Genomic DNA, 7,912 nt, shown 5'->3' with positions numbered 1-7,912 from the left:
ATGAAGGAGACGGGAGATGCTGGGCTCTGTAAAGCGGGTTAGGCGAATGCGTGGCCCAGATATGACCAAATCACCCTTTGGTTACTAATATCCTGCCTCCCTCTGATTCTTCCTCACTTCCTGTCCTAAACTCAGCGTAATGTGGCTTATTGCTGGTCAACACTTGCCCCGCCCCAGAGGTAGCTGCATTTCCAGTGGTGGTGGGAGATCCCTCAATATAAATTAAGCAGAACGGTGAGAGACAATTTGTCTCCAGCCCATCTCTCCAAAGGCCGCTTGTCTTGTTGGCACACTGATGCCCTCCTTGCTGAGTGTCTTCCGAGGGGAGCAGAAGCATCCAAACATTTATGTGTCTGTCAAGCAGTGGCCAGTTGGCTCCAGATCCTCCTCCTCATTAGGCAGGAATGCATTCTTTTCAGGCCCCTCCAGTCATGGCCTGTCTCACCTGCAGAGCCTTTGTCTTTACCCACAACAATAGCAACTGGAGGATGCAGAACTGCCCAGGATTCTCTCATCCTGTCCTCAGGGAGGGATTGTCGCATCTTCCAGAACCCCCGTTGCCACGGTGTCGGCATGGTGCATCACTGTGGAGACAGGCCAGGCTGCAGCTCTGGAAAACCGTGCGCCATGTGGATCTGCTCTGTGATAATGCTCAGCTCGTAGCTAGGGCTTTTCAGCCATGGATCTCTAAGCACTGAGTAAATACACAAGGCTCCTTCTTCAGAAGGGGAAAGTGAGGCACAAAGAGAGGGGACTTGCCCGCGTTCACACAGCAGTCAGAACATCAATGCAGTTTGGCTTCCCCAGAGCCCAGTGCCATGTGGGAGCAGCCACTGCCATTCTTGTAGCACCTCCAGGCCGCTAACCGCTATCTGGGTCCCAACAGACACAGAGCGAGAGATAGTCTTTGCCTAAAGAGACCCAGAGTCAGTGACAAAACCTGGAAGAGAACCCAGGTGTCTTGATTAGAGCTGGTCAAAAAAATTTTGATGGAAAATAGATTTTTGGGAGCTCCAAAATTACTGGCGAATTCAAGTCAAATTCAATGACTAGTTCTGGCCAAAAAAAACCTGAACCCCCTCCCCCCAAATACTGAGATATTTTATTTCCACTTTTCATTTCATTTTCCAATTTGGCCAGGCTGAAAACTAGCAGACAAACGGGTGAAAAGCAGCTCAAGCTGGCCAGATCGAACCGACGCACTTGAAAAAAACGTTTCATTTTGTGTTGACCAAAACATTTCAGTCAACTCCAAACAAACTGAAAAGATGGAAAAGAAACACGTGTCGAATTGACCCCACCCGTGCCAGCCGATTCAAACCTAAATGGGTTTGAGTTTTTCGATTCGACAAAAACTTTTGAAAAAACCAACTTTTGGTGGGACTCAAACTGATGTCTTTTTTCAATTTTTCACTTTGGCCGCGACCCGAAAAACCCATTATTTGCTCAGCTCCAGTCCTGACTCATGAGCCACCGGCCCACATCATCTGGGCTTGCCCCCCTGTGGCATTTATTGCTTTGCATTATTGCAAACATTGCATATTGCATTTATTGCCCTTATGCTGCGTTCTTTTGCACTGGGGTGCAAAAGCCTCCACACATTGCAGACAAATCAGTTCTCAGCGGCTTGTTCACTCTTAGAAACTGCCTTTTACTTTGCTCTGCATTTCAGGTTAGATGGGCATCTGCAGTCTGCCCTTTTCCTGCTTTCATATGAGAGGCAGTTTTCACTAGCCTTGCAAATGGTCCCTTTTCTTTGCAAAATCAAATCTGTTTCTCTCCACGACCTTGCTTGCTTTGACTTGGTTCTCAGTTCTGCCACGAATAATTTGTCTATGATGAATTCATCTACCTGTTATCAGTTCATATCAAGAGATTTTAAGGTCAGCTCCTTACCAGTGCTTGAGTCCTAAAAAAAGAAGTGCTGGAACACACAATTTCAACAAAAAGAATACCTTAAAACGGCTCTTAAGAAAATCCCAGTATTTTTAGTATGAATAATTACTGGTTGGTTTGGCAATTATCAGACGTACAAGTGCCCCCCAAAAGTGCCGGAATGGAAAGGTGCTGAATCAAGCATCCGATCTGACTCTCTTCCTTACCATAGACCATACAATTTAACTTTGAAAAAGACAGCCAGTCCTGATTTAAAAACTCCAGCTGATGGGGAATCCACTGTATACCGCAGGAACCTCTCTGTTAACCTCTATGTTAACAATTTCCAGCTTATTTCCAGTGTGAATTTTTCTAGCTTCAATTTCCAGCCATTGGAACTTGTTAATTTATATCCTTATCGTCTAGATTCTCAGGGCTTGCTAAACAACAAAAGTTTGGACTGCTTTAGATCAGTCTGTTTAAAGTGGGACTGCTCCTCCAGTGTAGACACAGTTATACCAGTTAGGGTTACCAATTTTGGTTGGACGTATTCCTGTAGGTTTCATCACATGATGCAATCTTTAATGAAAGATTCATCTTTAATTCCTGGAGACTCTAGGACAATGCTGGAGGGTTGTCAACCCTATTATCCTTATAAGTGTGCTCATACCAGTAGAGCAATTCCTATACAGAAAGGGAATAAGCTATACCAGTATAAGACATATTTATACCAGCATAGCAGCTAATTGACGTAGCTATAGCAATACCAAACCTGTGGGTAGACCAGACATCTGTAAAATCAGCCCTTGGGTACGATTCTAGGGCCGGCAGCTTCAACTCCCAGTCCATCCTGTTGCAGGTACAATTGCTCTGCAAATCTGACAACCAGAAAAGCTGGGCTAACCCTGAACGGATCCAAACAACAGAATCCAGAGCAGCAACATGCATACCGGCCTGGCTGGGGCATACACCCACAAGGAGGGGAGGGGGGTCATGACCCTCCCAGCTGCACAACAAGGAAGGAAGGTGCGTGGTAAATCAGTAAATCACGCTCAGAGCTCACAGCCTGCCCTACCCCTCCCCCAGGGATGCCCTGGGAACTACCAGAGGGAGGATCAAATTGATTAGCAGATAAGCCCTCGGAGGAACCTGTTTGCTGGTTATCCTGCCATCAGCAGGTGGGTGGGAGGAGGAGAGTGGAAAGATCCCACCCTGCTCTGAGACCTGCTACCTGCTTTGTTTACAAGTTGAGGCTTTACCCCCACCCAGCATTTTGCCAAGGGGGCAGATGTGGGAGGAATCTTAGTCTGAGCCTCACAGTTTGGATCCAGACTTGCTCAGGATGCAGAGTCCAGAGTCCAGGGTCTGGCTTAAGGGATGCCTCTTATTATTATTATTATTATTTATTAGGTATATTATGGTAGCACCTAGGGCTCCTTGTCATGGATCAGGACCCCATTGCACTGTGCATTTATTATTAGGTGTATTACGGTAGCCCCTAGGAGCCCCAGGCATGGACCAGAGTGCCATTGCGCTAGGCCCTGTACATTATTTAGTAGGCATATTATGGTCGCGCTTCGGAGCCCCATTGCGCTGTACACACACCAAACCAAAAGATGGTTCCTCCTCCAATGTAAGGGCAGGTCTACACTGAAGATGCCTTAGGGCCACTCTACACTTAAAACTTCTAGCGGCACAGCTGTCTCGGTCCAGCTGCGCTGCTGTGAGAGCCCTCGTGTAGCTGCGTTACGTCGACGGGAGAGAGAGCTCCCGCTGCCATAATAAAGCCACCTAGCCGAGGGGCAGCGGGAGAGCGTCTCCCACCGACGTAGCGCTGTCCTCACAAGCTGGCAAAACTCACATCGCCCAGGGGGATGGGTTTTTTCACACCCCTGAGCGCCAAAAGCTTGGTTGGCATAAGTGCGAGTGTAGACAAGGCCTTAGTGTAGACACTCATGACAGCAGCAGGAGCAGTTCTCTGTTGTTGTAGTTAATCCACCTCTCCAAGAAGTGGTAGCTGGCTTGACAGAAGAATTCTTCCATTGACCAGCATTGTCTACACCAGGCGTTAGGTTGATTTAGCTTCGTCTCTCACGGGGGGGAAGTGTAGATTTTTCACAGCCCCTAGAGACGTATTTATGCTGATGTACGTTCCCAGTGCAGACCAGTCCTAAGGATACTCCACGGAGGTCAACGGAGTCACTCCAGAAATACCCTGGTGTTGGGGCAGTCAGAACCCAGACCCTGGTTCACCCACAGCTGAAGGTGAGCAGGGTTTGGATCTGGAGCTGTAGTTTGGGCCACTGTGAGAGAGGGGGATGAATTAGGAAGGTAGGAAGGAGTGTGTCATCGAAGATGAGGGTTAGCAGGGAGCTCAGGAGGTATCTAGTCCAGCCCCCTGCTCAAAGTAGGACCAATCCTGACTAAATCATCCCAGCCAGGGCTTTGTCAAGCCGGGCCTTAAAAACCTCTAAGGATGGAGATTCCACCACCTCCCTAGGTAACCCATTCCAGTGCTTCACCACCTGCCTAGAGAAAAAGCTTTTCCTAATATCCAACCTAGACCTTCCCCACTGCAACTTGAGACCATTGCTCCTTGTTCTGTCATCTACTGCCACCACTGAGAACAGCCTAGCTCCATCCTCCCTGGAACCCCCTTTCAGGTAGTTAAAGGCTGTTGTCAAATCTCCCCTCATTTTTCTCTTTTGTCGACTAAATAAGCCCAGTTCCCTCAGCCTCTCCTAAGTCATGTGCCCCAGCCCCCTAATCATTTTTGTTGCCCTCCGCTGGACTCTTCCCAATTTGTCCACATCCTTTCTGCAGTGGGGGGCCCAAAACTGGACACAATGCTCCAGATGTGGCCTCACCAGTGCCGAATAGAGGGGAACAATCACTTCCCTCCATCTGCTGGCAATGCTCCCACTAATGCAGCCCAATATACCATTAGCCTTCTTGACAACAAGGGCACACTGCTGACTCATCTCCAGCTTCTTGTCCACTGTAACCCCCAGGTCCTTTTCTGCAGAACTGCTGCCTAGCCAGTCAGTCCCCAGTCTGTAGCTGTGCATGGGATTTACGTCTACCACTTTCCCCATGGAGTCAGTCATCTCACCATAGAAGGCAATCAGGTTGGTCTGGCATGACTTGTCCTTGGTGAATCCATGTTGACTGTTCCTGATCACCTTCCTCTCCTCCAAGTGTTGCAAAATGGATTCCTTGAAGACCTGCTCCATGATTTTTCTGGGGACTGAGGTGAGGCTGACCTGTCTGTAGTTCCCCAGATCCTCCTCCTTACCTTTTTTGAAGATGGGCACTATATTTACTTTTTTTCAGTTGTCCGGGATCTCCTCCGATTACCATGAGTTTTCAAAGTGTCATTTGTTGGACTCCCATTCTGCATCTTTTTTACTGTATCACCAACCCCAAATGTTCAAAAATGAGCAGTCAGGCCCCAAAAAGTTATGAGATTGCCTTAAAAATCATGAGATCAGCTCCGAATACATGAAATTTTAAAAATAATAAAAATGGAGGCCTTTTTTTATTTACCTGCTGGCTTTTTGCTCTTTCTGGGATCATGTTTTCCAGCTTTTCTCTGCAGCCACGAGGGCTTAAATGTCCTTTTCCTTTAAAACGCAAGCCAAGATTCTCACATAGTCACATGACGCTAGGAGCTGGGTCTTTAAGGCAACCTCCAAATATCGTGAGCATTGGGCAATGTTGATTTCAACACCCTATTGTGTTTCTACTGTCACAACAGGTGAATGGACATCTCTGGCAGAGAGTCAGAGATTTTTGTGGAAGCACCCAGAGAAAGCTGTATTAGGGTGAAGTGTGTTTCCAAGTTTCCCAGGCATCAGTGTGGCAGAGGGTAGGCTGTCCCACAGAGATGAAGGGACCAACTTGCCACTCTTTACATGTCTGGCTGGGCTGTGTGCTGTATTAACAAGAGAACTGCTTGAACTATTTCATTCAATACCATTTCCCACTGGAAAAGCAGCTGTTTTCCTGAGAGCACCGTTGTAGTGAAATATGTTCATTCTGTTAAAAAATTTCCAATTGTTTTTGGTTGAAAAACCAAAAATCAAAAACATTTTAGTTCCCCCCACCTTCTCCTTTCTCCATTTTGCTGCTGGAAAAGAGGAGAAAACTCCAAATGGTGATTTTGGGGGGGCAGACGCGGGGGGGTCAAAACAAAAATGTTAGGTGAAAAATTTAATTTTTTTTCTGCAAAAAACCCGACCATTTTCCGACTGTCTCTAATCAAAACCATGGGGCCTTAAGAAAAATCCCCAGACCATTGTTTGCAAGCTCAGAAAATGATGCATTCTCCCTAAGAATCCACAGCACAATGGAGATCCCAGAAGTTCTGATGTGGTCCTGGGGGAGTTTTTAGCAGGAGCCGTTGCATAGTCAGGCACACGGGGCGTTCCAATGTAGAATAAGAGTTGTGGCTTCCCAGTTGTGGCTATTACACGGGGGTTTGAACTAGGGACCTCCAGATCTAAAAAGTGCAAGCTGGTGTACTGGGAGCTAAAGACCCATCTCCGGTCAGCTGGGGTGTCATTTCAGAAAGATGGGGGGAAGGGACATGGTTGTGTCAGCATAGAGACCATTGCATGGTATATCCTGCAAAGTCGGGAGGAGAACAAGTGGCGCATATAAACCTATGCAAAGTCAGGAGGGCAAATAAAGGTGGGGGGGGACTGCCCCCCCTCGTGCCATAGCAAATCCCCCCACTGTACGAGACATGTCACCTGGGGGTTAGATATGCTGTTTCCCACACTCCTGTGGGCTACACAAGGGTCCGCTCTGTTGCACTTTTCTTCCTTCGGGCCATGCAAAATCGCCCTCCCCCGGTTTCAGGCTGAAACTCGCTTCAAGCCCTCGGCTTTTATGTGTTTGGGGTGTTTCGTTTTTTTAAAGCACACATACAAGCGTCACACGTGGTTTCAATGTGAAGCACTAAATCAGCCCTAGGCGGGTGCCCAGCAATCACACCTGCTGCTTCCCTAGTGCCTTTCATCTTAGACATTCAAAGGCAGGCTCGCCACCTCCTATTGTACTGATGGGGGAAACTGAGGCACAAGGAGGGGTGGTGACTCCACCCAGGTTCACAGAGCACATCAGTGGTAGAAACAGGAATAGAACCCAGCAGTCCTGACTCCGAGACACCCTCCTGCTGTAACCACCAGACAACCCTTTGTCCCCCGAAAGCAGGCAAGAGACTGACTGCCGCTCCCCTGGGGAACAGAACCCAGGAATCCCTGCAGCCCAGCCCCCTGGTTCATCTCATTTTCTAACATGCCACATAACAGTCCCTATTGTGCACGTCTCACACAGCCCAAACTACCAGCGACACCAATGGATGCACCAGGATCTCTGCCCCACTGACCCTCTGTCACACGCTTGCAAGAAGCCGGGGCTGGAAACGGGGGAAATATTAATTTATTTCCTCCCTGTCTGCTGGCGGCTCGGTTGACGTGTTCCCCTGACTTTGCTATTCTGGCAACATTCATTTTAAAAAGGTCTTTAATGTCATGTTGGAAAATCAGTTTGAGGTCAGGAGCGCATGCCACTGCAATCTTGGATTCCCCCCTCCCCGCTTTTCCACCAATCGCTGATTCCCCCCCACCCTTGACTTCAGATGCACAAAAAATAAATACTTCCAAATGTGGCCTCCAAATGGGCAGCGAGCTGCCGTATCTTTAATTAGTGGCTTCCCCCCCCTGCTAACCAAAAAGAAAAATCCAGTCAAAGAAAGGTCTAAGCAGACCCAGTGCAAAGCCTGTCCTTGTATGGATCAGGGTATGAGGGGATCTCCACAGATGAAAGCCGGTCTGATTTTATCCGTAAAGCGGTTGTGATACTTGCATTGCACCGTTTCTGGGCCTCTGGGAGTGTAAGGCAGTGGACAGTGAGCGTGCTGGGTTGGGGGCCCTGGTTTTAATACCTGATTCTGCCATACTGGCCAGCTGGGTGACCTCGGACAAATCACATCCCTGCTCTGTGCCTCAGTTTCCCCTCCCACCCTTTGTCT

The sequence above is a fragment of the Emydura macquarii genome, unplaced genomic scaffold (genome assembly GCF_026122565.2).
Source record: "Emydura macquarii macquarii isolate MOO-44397 ecotype Brisbane River unplaced genomic scaffold, CSIRO-AGI_Emac_v2 contig_2994, whole genome shotgun sequence".
NCBI lineage: Eukaryota > Metazoa > Chordata > Testudines > Chelidae > Emydura > Emydura macquarii.
This window is presented reverse-complemented; position numbering follows the sequence as displayed.